Raw genomic sequence first — 20,594 nt, 5'->3', positions numbered from 1 at the left:
GCGGCAAATACGGGCCCTCCTCGGCAGTGCGCGATAGTCGTGTCTCGCCGCACCGTTAATCTCGCACAGCACCACGGCCGCAATAAATCTGCGGCTGGCACTGGAGCCGGCCCCTTCGGAATTGCGCTCACGTGCTTTTGTTTCTTTTTCCTACGCACTACCGACGTCGGTAGAGGTGCTAAATACTCGTCTTGGGTTGTGCGAAGATTATACTCTGACGTAAAAGTATCGCAATACCAAAAAATAATTAATGTAGAGTAATGAAATTGCGGAAATACTTTTTTCTCGGTAACATTTTTAAGTGATTAACATCGCAAGATCCCAGGTTAATGTAAGGGCGAGATAAGCCATTGCAAATGTGAAATGCAGGAAGATTAATAACCGGTATACCGCCAGAATGTTGAATGCAATGTGATAGACATGTGCCGGATGTCAGTTTGTGGGATGGAGTTCCATATATGTTGTACCTTGTCGGTCAATAAAGGGACGTTTAAGGCTGTGTGTGGATAATCCTGAAGTGGTCGTCCTATGATGCCCCATATGTACTTGAATGGGGACAGATCTAGTGATCGAGCACGCCAAAGCAACAGCCGACGCCATGCAGAACATATTGGAAGTAGATTACCGCTGAGTGGGAGAGCGTTATCCTGTTGGAAAACACCCCTTGAAATGCTGTTCATGAGTGGCAGCACAACATGTCGAATCAGCAGACTGACGTTCAAATTTTCAGTGAGTGTGCGTGAGATGACCACGAGAGTGCTCCTGCTGTCATGCGAAATCACACCCCGGACGCTAACTCCAGAAATAGGCCTGGTGTACCTAGCACGCAGAGGGGTGGTTGCAGGCCCTTATAAGCAACACACGTTCTTCGCTGGCACCGAGGCAGAACCAGCTTTCATCATAAAATACAACAGACCTCCACCGTGCCTCCAGCGAGGTCTCGCTTACACTACTGAGCTTGAAAATGGCGGTGGTTTGAGGTCAGCGAAATGCATGTTACAGGGATTCTGGCTCGGAGCTGTCCTTGAAGTAACAGTTCGTTGTGTCATTGTGGTGCCAACTGCTGTTCAGATTACTGCTGCAGAGACAATATGATGCGACAAAGCCATATGCCGAACACCATGCTCTTCCCTCTCGGCAGTGCCATGTGGCTTTCCGGAGCCCGGTCTTCTTTCGACCGTACATTCCCCTGACCACCACTGCCACCATTCATGTGAAAAGTCTAAATTCCTGCCGAGTCTTTCTGCAATATCGCAGAAGCGACCTTTGGCATCTCTGTCGCATTAAAGGCAATGTTAACCCAAAAGATTTTAGCTTTTGTGGCAACGACCACGAAAGCCTACGGACTTCAATAAAACGCTTGTGTGGGCAAGAGGTTTACACCACCATCAGAAGACTGCAGAACCTTCGCAGAAGAAGAGGTAAATTACCAGCCGATCTGGCTTTTCTCTCCCGGTGTCGTGATAATGATATTATTCCGAATTCCGCTAGAATTAGCCACCATGTGCAGACAGTGAAAGCCGGGAGGATCTACCAAGGGGCGAGCCAAGCACTTCTTCTTGAAAGAATCCAACAAATACGCAAACACATGAATTATGTTCGCTCCGTTTTAGTTGATGTTCATTTTTTGTTGGCGACAACTCTCTCACTCCAGAACTGAGATAAAGTGGACAGAATTACGAGAACGTTTGATCATTCAACAAGGTATTCGGATTTCAGTGCGGTGAAACAAAAAGAGAACGAGAAGCTAACGTTTAAACTGCACAAATAAGACGCCACTGTGGATCCGAAACTAGTAGTTGTGAACCTCTCTTTACTGAAGAAATCGTAAGTTCCGTCGAGGCATCCTTGTTTCGTCTTCCGGAAGTGCAGGCCGAAGGAGTAAAACAAGATGTGTCGAGAGTTCTACGGAAATCGAAACCTCCCAAAAGCAACATATGGGCTCGGGAAGGGAAATCTCTTAGTGAACTCATGAGAAACGAGAGAATTTTTGTAACGAAATCAGACAAGGTGAATGCTGCCGGTATTTTGGGCGCTGTGGATTATCACAGAAAGATGGAACAACTACTAGTTGATCCTGTGTATCGCTAGTTAAAAAGTGATCCGACGAACAGAATGGTTCGGGAAGTGAAACACCTGATATCAGACTCCAGACTGGACAGCTCTATTAAAAAGAATCTAACACCGCGAATACCTGTCTTACCCAGAATGTGTGGATTACGCAAGATAAATAAAGAATCGGTTTCTTTGAGACTTATCGTCAATGGGATCAACTCGCCAACATATTTTCAGCTCGTCATTTATCTGGTAAACTGAGACATCTAGTTGGTAAAACAAATACTTTTCTCAAAGATTCGAAACATTTTTTTTAGAAATTACACACACAGTGAAGATATCTGCAGGTGACATTCTTGTTAGTTTCGATATGTCTTCGTTCGAGTTATTTCAAATACAATGGTGAATTATATGAACAGGCTGACGGCCTTGCTTTGGGCTCACCCATATCGCCAGTTACAGCTGTCATTTTTATGGAACATTTTGAGCAACAGGCATTAAGTAGCGCTCCTTTGAAAACTTCTTATTGTCTGCGATATGTGGACGATACATTTGCTGTATGGTCATACAGCGAAGAAGAACTTCATGCGTTCCACAATTTCTTAAGTGGAACTAACGCCAAAATCAAATTTACGTTGGAGGTTGAGAGTGAGGTCGGTCTACCGTTCCTAGATGTGTTAGTATAGAGATCTGATAACACTCTAGGTCACAGAGTGCATAGAAAGCCAACTAACACAAACAGGTATTTAGATGCCACTTCGCACCACCATCCAGCCCAGAAGCAAGCAGTGCTCAACACACTGTCTTCACGTGCCTTCCGTATCAGCGATGACGACAACGTGGAATCGGAGTTGGACTTTTTAAAGAGGACATTGAAGGCAAATGGCTGTGATAGTAGTTCAATCGACAGGGCTTTTAGGCGGATATTAATCACGCTAATAAGAATGACGAGGAACCGCCTTCTCACTCCGTTAGGTTACAGTTCGTTTCTAGGGTCACCGCATAAGCACAATTATAAAGAAAACAAAATAAAAGATTTTTTCCGACAAAAGGCGGGTGCACCTGGCTGCCTCCACAATGCAGGCGTCTATGGAGTGACATGTGGCTGCGGCAAAATGTATATAGGCGAAATGGGAAGAACTGTTAAAGAAGGCAGTAAGGAACATGGACGGCACGCGCGTCTAAAACAAAGTGTAAAATCGAAAGTTGAGGAACATCATGAGAACTGTGGTTCTGACATCAGTTTTAATAACGTAAGTGTGCTGGCTAATGAAACAAACATTTATAGAGGAAAGGTCCGAGAAGCGGTTGAAATTTGCAAGAATGCATCTAATCTCAATAGCGAGGACGGCTATAGGTTTCCGGCATCGTGGCTCCCCGCCATCAAGGAAGTGAATATGTGGCCGTGGTGTACCAGTGACATAAACAACGCGCTGCAAGTCACATTCTCCCTCTCTTGCTCTGCCCGTTTCGCGTCTGGCCAATGATGACTGCCAACCAATAAAAGTAGCAGGAATTTCAACCATAACCCTTCTCCAGCGTAAGTGTGGAATAGTGCCGTTCTATCCGATGACGATGGGCCGCCAATAGCATCCACGAGAGTTTAGCCAATAACGCTCCTTCTTCTGCATCAGCACGGGAATATTAGCCTATGACGATGGCCCACCAATGGTAGCCACAAGAATTTTAACCAATACTCCCACTTATCCAGCACAAACGCGGGAAAACTTCCCTTCATAAGAGAACGCGACACTGGTCTCTGACAGTGTTCTAGCAGTGTTCTTGGACACCGGAAGATCCTGAAGAAGATCCCAGCAGATTATTTTAGAGGAAATATGACGCTGCCTAAGAACACAGAAGATTTTAACTTTAGTGACAACAGCCAAGAAAGCCTGCAGACTTAAATAAAATATTGACTAACATCAACTCACTCCGTCCACTCTCAAAGGTAACCAACGTTCGCGACCATTACAGCACACATTTACAGCAAAACTGATTTGCATTCTCATGGTGGCGCGACCAGAGCACTCTTAAGCGCTGGTGCGAAACATGAACAGGTATCATCTTTCAGATGTAGAAACACGCCTATCAACTTCTGTTTATGTCGCACAACTCCTCCTTGGTGTTGAGAGCTTTTCTTCCGTCATTACATATGGAACGTTCCAGAAATTTTGCGACAAGTCTCTAGGAAAGGTAGGGCAAAGTAGAAGGATTGAGAACTGCATAGCCACCCATGACCGGAAACGTCAGGGATAAATGTTAGCAGTCAAAGATCGGAAAGGAAACAAGAGAGTGATTCACTTTAAATATTTATCGGTCATAATGAGTGCACATAGTGTACGACATGAATACAGCTCTATGTTACTACAGATGCTCGAAGTTTTCAACACCACGCATGTCTGACACCAACGGAGCGTTGACTACCGGACTCGCTCGAACTCGCCGGGAGTTTGTTCAATGGAGTAGCTGCACAGATGATTCTTGCGACGAGATGCTTTTCAGACTCCACAGGATCTCTGTACAAGAATTCGTGGATCCCTACAGAAAGAAAACAACGCTCGATAACTCCGCTGGCCATGGTGGTCAGAGAACCGTTTCACCAAGCCCATCCCATCGATGCAGGAATGACATGTTCAGATGCCTGCATACAATCAGTCCAAAATGATTAGGCGCTCATCACGCTGGAATCACATGCTGTGCCTGATATTTGCTGGAACACCTTCAAGCAAGTCGCTAAGAACCTGTTCCCGAAGGTTCCGATAATTCGCGGCGGTTAAGAGGGATGGAGAAAAGTACGGCCCGACTAAGCAGTTTCCGATAAATCCTTCTACAAATTAAGTGTGAAGAGGTGTTTTTCCACGTGGTGCCACACACCGTGGGCCTTTTCTGGTGACCAAAAATGATAATTGTGGTGAATGAATGAGCTGTCCCAAGTGCCTGTGGCCTCGTCAGTGAACAACACATAAGCAGGGAAATGCACATCTTGGCCACTTTGTTCAGAAACTATTGTGCGATCGCATATGTGCGGTATGGTCGACATGGTGCAATGACTGCACCCTTTCGTGATGAATCGAATGTGAGGACTCGGCATTCAATCATACTGGACACCGCTACTAGACATTAAGTCCAAGGCGTCGTCACGTTTGTTGGTACTAGGAGTAGTCTCCACGGCATCGAATATTCTTTCTTCCCTAACGACTGAACGCGCCGATCGTGGTCTGCCCTCACTACCCTTCTTAATGAATCGTACTCGCACAAATTTTGATGTAGACGTGGAAACAAACTGGGGCGCTTATGATGCCTGTGTTGGAAGCGTTCTCGATAAATGCATCCAGTGGCTCGTCCATTACACGACTATTCCATACATTGGTTCAAATGGCTCTGAGCACTATGGGACTTGACATCTGAGGTCATCAGTCCCCTAGAACTTAAGAACTACTTAAACCTAACTAACCTAAGGACATCACACACATCCATGCCCACAGACTTTAGCGCCTAGAACCGCTCGGCCATTCCGGACGGCTATTCCATACATTATGTGCATGTCTGCAGGCTAGAGCAAGAATGAGGAAATCCTCACTTTGCCCTTAGTACACCAATACAGCACCAGCTAACGGCTTACTATGATGATTGCGGCCATGGGTGGCTATACAGTTCTCAGTCCTTATCTTGTGTTCCACCTCCTCTGGTAGTCTGTCACAACATTTCTGGGACGCCCTATATATTCTGCAGGTTTTCATGGTGGTTGTCATCTGTTATGGCTGCATTAATTAACAATGGATAAGTTCTATCGGGAATGTCGAAACCTGCCTTGAATTTATTTTGAAAATTGCCAAATCCGTAGCTCGCCAGGGGGCTGGAGAAATTTATACCCCTAATCTAGGTATACCACAGGCAGTGCATGCACTACGCGGCAGGTACATATCCTTGGTTGACGACACACTAATAAACAGATAACAGGGCACAACGTGATCTTCATTTGTAAAGCGCATTTCAGTTTCCGTTGATTGTTCACAGTTACTACTTGCTCGAATTTGCGACTCATTTAATACCCGTAATAATTGCCTTTGAGGTATCACTAAACGTCAATTATGGAGATAAAGCTAATTTTTTCTGTATACACTTGCTAATAGCATCTGTCTTTGTGGAGGTTGCAGAGTTTCGCAGTAATGTGGAATTCAATTAATGTTTCCAACTTTGCAGAACTAAAACATGAAGAACATAGTATGGAAACGAAGTCACTTAATCTTCCTGAAGGCCTACATACGTGTTGTTTATTAGTTAATTTGTTGGACATTCATCCAAATGATGTCATCATTTCGTTACAAAATTGTGGAAACATTAGAAGAAACAGGAAATAGATCTCATAATTTCATGAAGTGTGGTTCGAGTGATAACTGTTGTGCTAACTGAAGTATAGAGCAAAAACTAAGTACCTTCCTAGACCAAAGAATGTACGTACAGTAATACCTTTCAGTGACCAAGGAAAGGTATATTTTTTGGCTCAACAAAGAAGACGAGGAAGCTGAAATTTACGCAGTGTGCAAAGCCGATTCAACTTCTTGAAATCTGAACCTGAATTGTATAAATGCAAGACAGTTTTACACCAAGTACGAAATCTGCACCAAAATGAAACTCCCAAAAGTGTGAAAGAAAAACTTAGAACTACTCTTGAGCGCTACTCTTGAGCGCTAATGCATCGTTACAGATGAAGATCTTGTATGTGGGCCTCTGAATAGCATGTGAGATGAATATTGCTAATTTCCAGGCGTCTTCGACCCAGTTAAACATATTTGGGAAATTGTAGTTGCAAAATTAGAAAAGAAGTTGCAAAATTATGAAGTTTACTTCAAGTAAAGTGCAGAAGAGGTGTCATTAATAGGTAATACTATAGAGGACTCAGTAGCTTGACGTGAAGGCGAAGCTTCTTGTGGTGTATAAAGCCAATCATTCAGGTTTTTTGCAAGAATGTCATGCAAAATCCACTTTATCATTTCGAGCGAAATAAGTCAGAATCGCTTTTGCAATCGAAGAATGCTGTGGCACATTTGCATAAAACAATGCAAGTGTTAAGTGTCAGTTGATTACTGTTTTCTCAACTTTGTATCTCCTTTCAGAAATCTCAAGGCAAATTAGGCCAAAAAATTAAAGAAAAAGGGCTTTTTAGTGGCAAAAATCCTGTAACCAACGTAGTAAAACCTGCAAACATGCGAGAGAATAATTTTCAGTATTACATCTGAAACACAGTCTTGCTAGTTGCAGAAAATAATTTATTGCTTTGTCAGACTCTTGGCCTAGACATGACCACACTTGTGTCTTCAGGAGGACGACGAAAAGACTGCTGACGTAATTCGGATTACACCTGGAAGTGATAGTGTGAGACATTGTAGACAATGTAGAGCACTTCCGTAAAATTATCGGCCACCATATAACTTCCGACAGCTCGTTGTCATTTCAGACTTATCAGAGAAACGGAGTTGTTAAATTTCAGTCATTTGTGCATTGTCAGGTTGCATCATAACATGTTACAAGTTTGATACAGTATGCGTGGTTCCCAGTACAATACGCAGAACAAGGCTGGAACCATTTCTTTCTCCATCCCAGTTTTCTCTAAATGCAACTAGTAATTTCTGTGAAATGCCTGAATGGATTCCTGATGTCAGGAAAATGCAGGTTTCCAATAGACACTTCACATTTTTGTGAAGTGTATAAAGGAATAACATAAGGAACTGTTTCATTGTTAGTAAAATACATATTACTGAAAAATTATCCTAAGAACTGAGCTACAGGAATTGTTATAAAATATTTAATGTCAACAAATTGAAGTCCTTTATGATGGAAATCGTATGTAATGTGACGTCATACACAACCTTGAAATTTTTTTTTCCTCCGCTAGTTACTTGTGTAACAATTATACCTGCAACAGCTTAAGTGACGATATGGACTGCATGTTATTAAAAAATTAATGATATGAGACGTTTTTCGTAGGTTTGCAATGCTTAAAATTCGCGCGTATGCACTCTGGGCTTAGAGATGCGCAGCGCTACGTTCTCTTGTCACGGTTTTGTCTGCTTATACACCGATTTCCGTGCTAGGCAGGCATGGCTGTACAATCCAGTGTTACAAGAGGTTCTTCGTGCGGCAGAGATGAATAACTCTATTTAAAGAAAATACTTACAGTGCACCTTAGCAGCTGAAAGTTTGACAGTGCGTTTCTTTCGGTGTATTCTTCCTGCGTAGAAAATTTCAGGGTAGATTACGACATGTCGGATCGTGTCATTCCCTTGTAAGACAAGTGCAAAATGGGAGTGCGACGCAGATAAATTGATTAGGTTATGAGCTAATTTCTGAGGCAACTTATAGCTATCAGGGTACCGGTGACAAACAGCAAGTCTGCGTTTCATAGTGGTGAAGAGGCATATTCTCGTGACGAAAAGTAAGTGGGAATTTCATAGTGGTGAAGAGGCCTATTCTCCAAGTACTTACGCAAGGGAGCTCACAACGGCGGGAAGAAGCAGTGAATGCTTCTGTAAGATACATTTGTAGCGTACGCTGTTTCGAGAGTATCACTCCTCCCTACGATTAATTATCATGGCTACATGCCCGATAAGCGTGGAAATTATCATAACCTGTGTTTCCTCTATAGCCCTCAATGATTACACTCTATCTTATTTATCTTCAATCCTTGTATTACTACCCGAGCAGCACAGCACAAATACTCGTTCTCAACAAAGTAAAACCCTCTCTGTACCACTATATAACACTGCTATGTTATCTAAAACATTTCCCGTGTCAGAAAGCCGACATTAGAACTACGTTGCTCATAATACCAAAGCAATTAACATCCTTTCAATCTTCAAAACGCAGTTAATGGTTCACTACCACATCAGGTTCAAATGGCTCTGAGCACTATGTGACTTCTGAGGTCATCAGTCGCCTAGAACTTAGAACTAATTAAACCTAACTAACCTAAGGACATCACACACATCCATGCCCGAGGCAGGATTCGAACCTGCGACCGTAGCGGTCGCTCGGCCCCAGACTGTAGCGCCTAGAACCGTACGGCCACTCCACCACATCAGGAATACTTCTATTTATATGTCCGCAGATAATTCTTGTCAACCCACCCTCCCACACCACTGTTCCCTTCACCTTGTCTATATTGTTATTTACTCATATATGTTCCTTCTTAATAGACAATATCTCTTTCATTTTAATTCTTCTCCTCTTCATAACCTCTTTCACTTATGACTATACTAAACTCTACTTAAATTTGCTAAGCTAATCAGTACCATTCATAGTACCCTTTACTTTATTACTCGTACCTTCACTTACTATTATTATTAATGCAAATTATTGTTATTATTATTAGTATTGTTGTGAAGGTTATGCAATATCTTGTGGTATGGGTTGTTCCCGGTTAGGAGAGGGCCTTAAGTCTCAAATCGGGGGGGGGGGGGGGGGGGCTAAATAAGCTATAAATAAATAAATAAGACAACAAGAACTAAGGAGACACATCACAGATTTAGGTAAAGTTACGGAAGCATCGTTATCCACAAGCGAAAGGGTCACGGCCAAGAGACACCACGCCCACAATCGTATGGAAATAGGTGAAGTTACAGAAGCTTTGTGTAGTTCAGGGATGATATAATGGTCGGACGTGTCAATTAGTGACCAATAGTCGGCAGTCAGTGATCATTGTGGAAACCATCGGGGCGAAGAATGACAGTCTGAGAGCGACAGAATGACAGTCCTTGAATCACAACTACGCAGTCGTAGAAGAATGATGTTATAGAGAAGCAGCCTACGAGAAACCAGTAACATACCATTAAGAGACCTACGATCTGAATGGGTAAGTACTCAAAAAATAGTACTGGCTAATGTAAGAGCGGTCGTAGTGTGAACTCGAATGTACAACGAGGGATGTCAGTACTTCTCTAAGCCAAGTGACTGATATTTGCTAGAAGTAGAAGGAGAATAAATGGCTTTGTCTCCACTACGTAATTAGGTCACAACCCAGTCAGTTGTTTGACACGTCTTCTGATAAGGAAAATGTTTGGAGAAATAAATATCATTCAGTTTCTGTAGACAACTTACTAAGCCCGAGAAATTTCCTATTATTTTAAAAGGTCTGTTGTGCCTGGAAATCCACTCCCTGCCGATAAGCAGACGAGGAGTTCTCTCCCTCTCATTCTGTTGACGTTGGAGAAGGAGCTCCGGCAACCCTTTCATTGTCACTCAGCTCTGTCAGCAACTAAGGCAAAAAGATAAAATCTTGTCCCACTTCATGTTCCTCTTACAGTTTCTTCAGTCCACATATATATCAACATTTACGTCTACATCTGTACTCCACAAGCCACTGTCAAGTCTCCGACTGAGGGTTCTCTTACCACTTATCCTGTTTCATTCGCGAATGGTCCACGAGGAAGAATGATTATCGGCAAGTCACTGCACGTGCTTGAATCTCTAGTTTCAAAATGGCTCCGAGCACTGTCGGACTTAACTTCTGAGGTCATCAGTCCCCTAGAACTTAGGACTACTTAAACCTAACTAACCTAAGGACATCACACACGTCCATGCCCGAGGTAGGATTCGAACCTGCGACCGTAGAGGTCGCGTGGTTCCAGACTGTAGCGCCTAGAACCGCTCGGTCACCCCGGCCGGCTCCCTAGTTTCACCTTCGTGGTCTTTTCGAAAGATAAACAATACAATGGTTGACTACTCTATAAATGAAGTCTCTTGGAGTTTTAACAGTAAACCATTCGGTGATGCAGGACTTTAGTTGGATGAACATCTGCGTGATACATTTGCATTTACTAAATGAACCTGCACCGAAACGTACTCTTCTTGTTATGATTTCTGTTTTTTCTATCAGCCCTATCTGTTACGGATCACGGACTGACGAGTAAAATTCAAATACTGCTCTAACGAGGGTTTTATGCGCTAGCACCTTTATGTGTGGAATACATTTCTTTAGGAATCTTCTAACATCTAACATATCTCTGTGACATCTACTTTACTTGTTACTAGTTTTACGTAGACATTCCGCTTTAATTGAGTTTATACACATATTTCTGGACAGAATGAAATTTTCACTCTACAGCGGAGTGTGCACTGATACAAAACTGTCTGGCAGATTAAAACTGTGTGCCGGACCGAGACTCGAACTCGGGACCTTTGCCTTCCGCGGGCAAGTGCTCTACCAAATGAGCTCCCCAAGCACGACTCACGCCCCGTCCTCACAGCTTCAATTCCGACAGTACCTTATCTCCTACCTTCCAGTGTTACAGCTCCCGAGTTCGAGTCTCGGTCCGGCACACAGTTTTAATCTGCCAGGAAGTTTCATATTTCTGGATATTTAACGGACACGATTGCTTCTAGTGTTACTTCTGCAATTGTGTAATAATACAATAATTTGTACTCTCAGAAGCCCATTTCTCCACAGTTTCTTACATTTGTTTATGTTGAGACGCAACCGCAAATTCCGGCACCAAGCTTTGATGTCCTGCAGGTATTCCTGCATTTCATTACGTTGTTATGGTGTCACGACTTCTTGCACTGAATAGTATCATCCGAGAAAAGCCTCATGAAATTTCTGACGTTATCTACTAGATCATTCATACGCCGGCTGGCCCAAAAGTCTGTTAATGTTTGAAAATTCGATACATCACGGAATAATGTAGACAGAGAGATACAAACTGATGCACATGTTTCAAATAGGTTTTATTGAAACCAAATGAAGTACACAACATGAGCAATAGATGGCGCTTTATATTATATAAAAGACGATGTTCTTTATAACTAATGCTCAACATGTCTGCCATTCGTCAACAATACCGGCAGTCGAGAGAAAATGTTGTGAACAGCACTGCACTGCATATCAGTAGGTACTGAGAGAAATTGTCGTCGGTTGTGTCTTCTAGCATCCATAATGAGATCGGACGATCGCGGTAGACTTGCGACTTTAGGTAACCCCACAACCAACAATTACACGGACTATGGTTTGAAGACCTGGGAAACCAAGTATGACGGAAGTGGCGGCTCAGCACGCGATCCTTACTAAACGATATTGCTGGGGATCTTTCACACGTGTTGCAATATGTGCTGGAACTCCATCCTGCATAACAGTCGTACCTTCTAGCAGGTGTTCATCAGCCAGGCTATGGATGATGAGATTCAAAAACAAATCACACACCTCACACCTGTCAGTTTGAAATGCGCCATCCCGCTTTCCAGAGTCATCAGTTAGACAGTTTTTTCACTCGTTTTCGGTTTCAATAAAACCGCATGTCATTTCAGGCACGTATTTCAAATTTTACCTTTCTACCTGTATTATTCCGTCTGTCAGTGTACTTCCAAATGTTAAAGAACTTCTGGGGCACCCTGTATATTGTGAAAAGGAATAGTTGTGTGACACTCCACTGGAGTCATAAGGTTTCTCACCGTTGATAAGGACAAGCTGTGTCTGCTAGGGACACATCAATCCATACACACAGATGGTCTGATATTCGGTACTGTCGTATTTTGTTTGTTAGGAACAGCATCAGTCTAGATGCCGCTATCAATTGCTTTCTGAGTCTCGTGGACGAATAGATTTAATTGCGTTTCGCATGATCGTTGTACGCCGAATCCATGGTAATCCCTAGAGAGGAGACTTCCGGCCTCCAGAAATCTTGTAACAGGCGAACCTGAAACATGTTCCAAATTTCTACAACTGACCGAAGTCAGAGGTATAGGTCTATAGTTCTGAGCGTCTGTTCGACTATTAAAAAAAAAAAAAAAAAAGGAGAGAATTTTTTGAATCACAAGGAAAGCTTCGTTCGTTCAGCGACCAGCGGTACACTACTGCTGGAAGAGAAGCACTAGTTGACGTTTCGACCCCTCTTCGCCCGCATCTCGTGGTCGTGCGGTAGCGTTCTCGCTTCCCACGCCCGGGTTCCCGGGTTCGATTCCCGGCGGGGTCAGGGTTTTCTCTGCCTCGTGATGGCTGGGTGTTGTGTGCTGTCCTTAGGTTAGTTAGGTTTAAGTAGTTCTAAGTTCTAGGGGACTGATGACCATAGCTGTTAAGTCCCATAGTGCTCAGAGCCATTAGAACCATTAGACCCCTCTTCTGGGATATTCTTTACGACCCTTCTAGTGTCTCTCGTTAGTTGAACATTGGCGCCAGGTAGTGTTGTACTTAGGTGTGTTTTCCTGTGTTTGTTTCGAAGCTCCTGGGTAAAAGGTTTCAGTCTGGCTCGGTACACGCCTGGCTTTAGAGACCTACGATAACATCGACTTTAACGAAGAAGTCCTTTTATCTTTGTTGATGTTAGCGAAATACGTTGGATTTCAATCGCATTGTCGCTTTGCGTGATATATCTGAACTGTAGTATCCAAAATAACGCAGAGCTGTTGCCATATTGATACTAGAGGCTTCAGATAGCTGTACAAAGTGAGCACGAGATGAGACATACGCAGCGAGGCGCGTCCCTGGCAGCTGGCTCTGGGAATTTAGGCGCCGTCACGTTCTCCGGCTCTGTAGAGGAGGCGGAGAAGGGAACGGTGAGAGGAACTGCAGCACTCAACCGTCAGTGTGACCCCCACAAACCACAGATGTTCCTGCGGGAAGAAAACTTACGAAATTAGTACCAAATGCGACTATATCTCAGTAGTTTTCAGGATTCTCTGTACAATGATAGCGAACGACTTCTACAACTCATTCACTTACACGGGACTCGCATTCTGCAGGACGACGGCTCAAACCCAATTCCAGCCATCCTGATTTATGTTTTCCTTGTCTTCCCTAAATCGCTCCAGGCAAATACCAGGATGGTTCCCTTGAAAGGGCACGGGCGATTTCCTTCCCCATCCTTTACACCATCCGAACTTGTGCTCCGTCTCTAATGACCTCGATGTCGACGGTAAGTTACAGGACACCTGCGAAAGCCACTAATGCCTTAAGAAGGCATGATCTCAGTATTATCAAATTACTTTGTCTCATCGTCTAATTGTATAGGAGACGATCAGTTGACAACGAGGCAGGTGGAAGAAGGTAAGCAAACTGTTTAATATTTCAAAAGTAATCGCAATACCTATTAATGAACTTATCCCACTGCGAGACAAGAAGGTCAGTGGTTTCAGGGGAAAAGGTTTGCGTTTGCCTAAGCGACTATGATTGTACCCAATCGTGCAGCTTTTCGTCGGAAGTAATCGACGGCCATATGGGCGGGACCACATGTTACCGAGGTTGTTTCGAGTACGTTGCAGAAGTTTTGCTTGAAAGGCCTTAAAATCCTCTGTACAGTCCCAATCTCTCCCAACGCGAGTTCCATATTTTTGGAGCTCCGAATAAAGACATTCTTGGTCGTCGATTTGCTTTGGACGAAGATGCGCACGCCGGAGTACAATCATGGTTCTGTAAGCAACCGGAAGTATTTTGCCACAAAGACACTGACCATCTTGTCTCACTGTACGATAAAAAGTATTAACAACTACGGCGATGACTTTTTTAAATAAAAAACAATTTACTTACTTTTTTCCATCCGTCTCGTTTTATTTCTCTTGTGTCAATGTGATGCGATTTGCCATTACTCTTTTACACTGACATCAACAATCTGAAAAAGTTATCGCTAAAACCATAACTGAAGTCCGTAAAGAAAGAAAGGAATCTTCAATCTGCAGAATGAAAAAATACCACAAGTGCCTACAATGACTTGTACTATATTGCCATTTAGACTGAAATAAAATTTTGTTTAGAATATCTTAGAATCTTTAGTCATTTGTGAATGATACATCCTTTTACAGTCTCAGAACAAAATGTTTTTTCGTGTCCTTATCCTCACAGACTAATCCCTCCTTATTTCAGAGAACTCCAAAATAGCAACTCGTTATCGTGAAACCCAGAATACTTAGCCCAGTCAACATTTTCCTGCAGCAAAATTGCGGAAGACCTTCCTCAGTGGTTCTATATGGTTTTTGGGGTACTGAATCAGAATTACATGATTGCTGCATGGTAGGACGTCGGCTTCACAACGAAAAACACAAAAAAACCTCAAATGTTTCCTACTTTTTCAGTTTTTCTCTTGTATCGCGTTCTTTGCATTTTTGGAGGATGAACGCTCGATACAAAATTAGACAAACTTTTCTGCAAAATACACTGGTTATGTTTATTTTTTGACGAGCAGAATCGATGTTATAGCTCGCTGAAAAGCAGAGATTTTTTGCCACTTCTGCGAAAACATCAGAAACGTTCTCTCTCACCCCTGCAACTCAAAAATTATACGTGTTATCGACAAAAACTCAACACCACACGAACGTACATTCAATGCTCTACTATACACGTCCGCAACATTGAATTTTCTCACATGGGAGGAGGAAGCAAAGATGTTCTGAACACCAGTTGATTGGAATATTTAATAATTAATTACAAGTCTTGTTGCTCAGCAACATCAGAGAATAACAATCGTTTTTATAATTACATCTATGGCACTCATTTAGAAAAATTCTCTGGTCCAGGTCCAAGCTTGTGTTAAAAACTCGCTCACAGATATTTCTCTCGTCTTCGTCCCAAGATCTCTTATTGAATCTTCTACGATCCCAACAGAGTGCAATACACTTGTCTGTCACAAATCGCATCTGTTTCTCTCTCCATCGTTTGCTGCATGAAAAAGCAAACAAAACTCATTTTAACTATCACTTCCTCTTTACTTTAGTTTAAAAACATTTTACTTCTCAGTGCACTTTGCAATGCACATAAAACTGGAGATATGCCTATAGCTCCTCCGTTTGCGGTATGAAGAAAGAAACAAAACTCTTTTTAAATATCATTTTCTCCTTACCTGCTTAGTGAAAACATTTGATGCTCAGGTGTGATTATTATTAAATTGGAGGTCTACCTATAACTGGATGGGTAACACAGTTCACAGATCTGATGCTCTCGGAACTGAAGAGACTTGCAGAATATAGGAGAAAATGTTCAACGAGAACTTCTGCCAACCAGCATACGAACTCAGACCAGAAAAAGAGAAATAAGTCATTGTACACTTTATAGAAGCTTGTTAATTTCCAATTCTTCGCTTACACATCCAATTACAATTTATATACAATAGCATCTGATCAGTTAATACTGTCAAGAAATACAGATGCTAATAAAAATTAAATAATATTTATGCATGGGGTTTCACCGCAAATATTCTTCTATCTATGTACTTTCTATAGCAAATAATTTCAGTAATAAATAGGCTTAAACGATACAAGAAATCAAATGTATTTGTCACTTCTGTTCGTCTGGTTTTCATTCATAAAAATGTGAAAATACAGTATATGCAATATATTTTCGTAGCCATTACAGAATTGATCAATAGATGAAAACTGTATAGAACTTGTGAGACTAATCGTAGGGCGGGGACTTGAGGATAACATATTTAGGGTTTTTAGGGGTATAAGTGCAGATATTTCTATTGAAGACGGAGGACAGTGCACTGAACAGTATTATATCCGGATTTAATTCATTTTCAGACTAATAATTATTATGAGTAGTATGTTTTTTAGGTTGGTTAGAACGTTAAAACAAACGTGGCACAAGCAAGCCATTAATGCTTATTTTCTCCTGAGCAAAAGGCCAGATACTGAAGTGTGGATCCATGGACACAAAAAGGACGTTGTAGTTAGAGGAGTAGACCACTTCACAGCACAGTTACGACTGTGATGTAAACATAAGGTTGTAACTTATGTGATGGATTTATGGGTAGACTGCTAGACGCAGAGAAAAAACACACTAAAGTCTGGACATGATAATTGTCACATTATCTGTACCTATATGCCTAACACCCTGTACACTGACCAGCCACAACATTACGGCCACCTACCTAATAGCCGTTATGTTCACCTTTGGCACGGGTAACAGCGGCGAAGCGTTGTAGAATTGAAAGCAATGAGGCCTTCTCGGGAATTAGCACCCCTTCTGTTCACATGAGTCACCTTTTTTAAAGTAATCAGTCTTCTGACTGGTTTGATGCGGCAAACCACAAATTCCTATCATGTATCAACTTATTCGTCTCAGAGTAGCACCAGCAACCTACGTCCTCAATTATTTTCTGGATGTATTCGAATCCCTGTCTGCCTCAGCAATTTTCTGCCTTTTACTGCTCCCTCTTGTACCACGGACGTTATTCACTGATGATTTGTTAACAAACGTCCTATCATTCTGTCCCTTACTGTTGTTAATGTTTACCGCTAGACTTTTCTCCTCCGATCACGCGCAGAATCCCATTCCCTACCTTATCAGTCCACCTAATTTTCATATCACCACACTTCAAAATGCTTCGATTGTCTTGTGTTCTGGTTTTTCCGCAGTCCATATTTAACTACCACACAATTCTGTGTTCCAAGCGTACATTCTCAGAAATTTCTCCCTCAAATTAAGCTGTATATTTAATACTAGACTTGTCTTCGCCAGGAATGCACTTTTCTCCAGTGCTATTCTGCGTTTTATATCCTCCTTGCTCCGTCCTTTATTAGCTATTTTGCTGCCTATGTAGAAGAATTCCTTTCCACCTACTTCGTGACCATTAACCCCGATATTAAGCTTCTCGCTCTTCCCATGTCTGTTACTTCTCATTACTTTCGTCTTTCTTCGATTTACTCTCAATCCAAATTTTGTACTCATTGGACTGTTCATTCCATTCAGCAGATCATGTACCTTACTTTCGCTGCAGATACCAATGTCATCGGCGAATCGTATCATTGATATCCTTACACCTTGAATTTTAATTCTTCTTTTTCACTGTATCATCATTGCTTCTTCGATGTATAGGCTGATCAGCCGGGGCAATGACTACATCTCTGTCTTCCACCCTTTTTATCGGAGCACTTCGTTCTTGTCCTTCCACTCTTATTATACCCTCCTGGCTGTTGTAGACGTTGTATATTACCCATCTCTCCCTATAGCTTACCCATATTTTCCTCAAAATTTCGAATATTTCCCATTATTTGACATTGTCTAACGCTTTTTCCAGGTTGGGAAATCCTATGAATGTATCTTGATTTTTCTTTAATCTTGCTTCCATTATCAACCGAAACGACAGAATTGCCTCTCTGGTGTTTTACCTTTCCTAAAGTCAAAGTGATCGTGATCTGACAAATACTCAGTTTCCTTTTCCATTCTTCTTTAAATCGTTCTTGTCAGCCTCTTGGATGCACTAGCTGTTAACCTGATTGTGCAATAATTCACGTACTTGTCAGTTCTTTCAGTCTCCGGCATTGTGTGGATTATATTTTTCCGGATCTCCTATGGTATATCGCCAGAGTCATACATTCTATCAAACAACGTGAGTAATCATTTTTTTGCCAGTTCCACCGGTGATTTTAGAAATTCTGACTTATTCGACCGTAAGTCTTCCAAATTTCTTTTAAATTCTGATGCCAACAGTGGATCCCCTATCTCTTCTAAATCAGCTCCAGTTTCTTCTTCTTTCGAAATCGTCTCCTGATTGTTTTTCTGTCACATGAGAAAAATCTTCCCCCGTCATAGAGGCCTTCAGTGTACTCTTTCCACCTATCCACCCTCTCCTCTGCATTTAACAGTGGAATTTCCCTTGCACTTTTAATGTTACGACCCTTGTTTTTAATTTCACCGAAAAATCTTTTGACTTCAATTTCTTCACATTTTTCATGCAGGCATTTCGTCTTATCTTCCCTGTACTTCCTATTCATTTCATATCCCAGAGACCTGCATTTCTGTGTTCCTGAATTTCCCCAAACATTTTTGTACTTCCTTCTTTTGTCGATCAACTGAAGTATTTCTTCTGTTATCCAAGGTTTCTTTGCAGTTACTTCTTTGTACCTGTGTTTCCCTTTCCAGCTTCTGTGAATGACCGTTTTAAAGATGTCTCTTTTTCATCAGTCCGCAGCTCGTGGTCTCGCGGTCGCGTTCTCGGTTCCCGCGCACGGGGTCCCGGTTTCGATTCCCGGTAGGGTCAGGAATTTTCACCTGTCTCGAGATGACTGGGCGTTTGTGTTGTCCTCATCATTTCATCATCATTCATGAATGTAGCGAGATTGGACTGAGAAAAGGTTTGGAATTTGTACGGGCACTGATAACCACGCAGTTGAACGCCCCACAAACCAAACGTCGTCATCATCATCATCATCATCATCATCTTTTTCTTCAGCTGTACTGCCTACTGAGCTGTTCGTTATTGCAGTAACTATGGCGTTAGGGAACTCCCAGCGTATCTCTTCATTCCTTAGTACTTCCGTAACCCACAGCTTTGCGTGTTGAATCTGCCTGACTAAAATCTTAAATTTCAGTCTACTCTTCATCACTACTGCATTGTAATCTAGGTCTATATATACTCCTGGGTAAGACAACCCTGAATCTTATTTCAGAATCGCTGTCTGACCACAATGTAACATAATCTAACTGAAATCTTCCTATATCTCCCGGCCAATTCAAAGTATATATACCTCCTCCTCTTGTGATACGTGAACAGAATAATCGCTATCATTAGTTGAAATTTATTACAGGACTCAGTTAATCCTCTCTCATTTCTAGTACCAAGGCCATATTCTCTCCTGTTTCTTCTACTCCTTCCCCTACAACCGCATTCCAGTCCCCCATGGCTATTAGATTTTTATCTCCCTTTACGTACTGTATTGCTCGTTCAATAACCTCACATACTTTGTTTGTATGTTGATCATTATGTTGCGGCGTCGGCATTTATAACTGAACTATCTTTGTTGCGATAGGTTTGCTGTCGATTCTGATGAGTACAGCCCTATCGCTGAACTGTTCACAGTAACAACCTCTCTGCCCTACGTTTGTATTCATAATGAATATTACTCCAGATATACAGATCTCTGCCGCTGTTGATATTAATCTACAGTCATATTTCCAGAAATCCTTGCCTTCTTTCCATTTCACCACTTTAACTAGAATGATCTTTTGATTTTCCCTTTTCAGATTTTCTAGCTTCTCTATGACGATCAAGCTTCTGACGTTCCACTCCCTGATTCGTAGATCGTTATCCTTTCGTTGGTTGTTGACTCTGTTTCTGGTCATCTCCCCCTTGCCCGTCGTTTTCCGGAGATCCGAGTGGGGAACTATTCTGGAATCTTTTGCCAATGTAGAGATCATCATGACATTTTTTCAGTTACTGTCCACATGTCCTGTGGACACACATTATGTGTCTTTAATGCAATGGTTTCCATAGCTTTCTGAGTCCTCATGCTGTGGATCATTGCTGATTCTTCCACATTTGGGGGCAGTTTCCCACCCCAAGGGAAAGAGAGTGCCCTGAACCTCTGTCCACTCCTCCACTCTCATTGACAAGGCCGTTGACAGAATGAGAGTGACTTCTTATGCCGGAAGCCTTTGGCCACCAATGCTGATTACCATTCGAAATTTGAGCAATGGCACGGTTCGAAGCTTGGACCGAGGACGTTTTGAGTACAAAACAGAGACCCTCCCGTTAGACCAAGAGTGACTGCACCTAATTCTCTTAAATTCCGACGAGGGGGCGATGAGCTCTGACGTCACATTCAATCACATCCCAGAT

This window comes from Schistocerca piceifrons, chromosome 4 (genome assembly GCF_021461385.2).
Source record: "Schistocerca piceifrons isolate TAMUIC-IGC-003096 chromosome 4, iqSchPice1.1, whole genome shotgun sequence".
NCBI classification, from domain to species: domain Eukaryota; kingdom Metazoa; phylum Arthropoda; class Insecta; order Orthoptera; family Acrididae; genus Schistocerca; species Schistocerca piceifrons.
The sequence above is the reverse complement of the archived record's forward strand: the minus strand, read 5'-3'. Positions refer to the sequence as shown.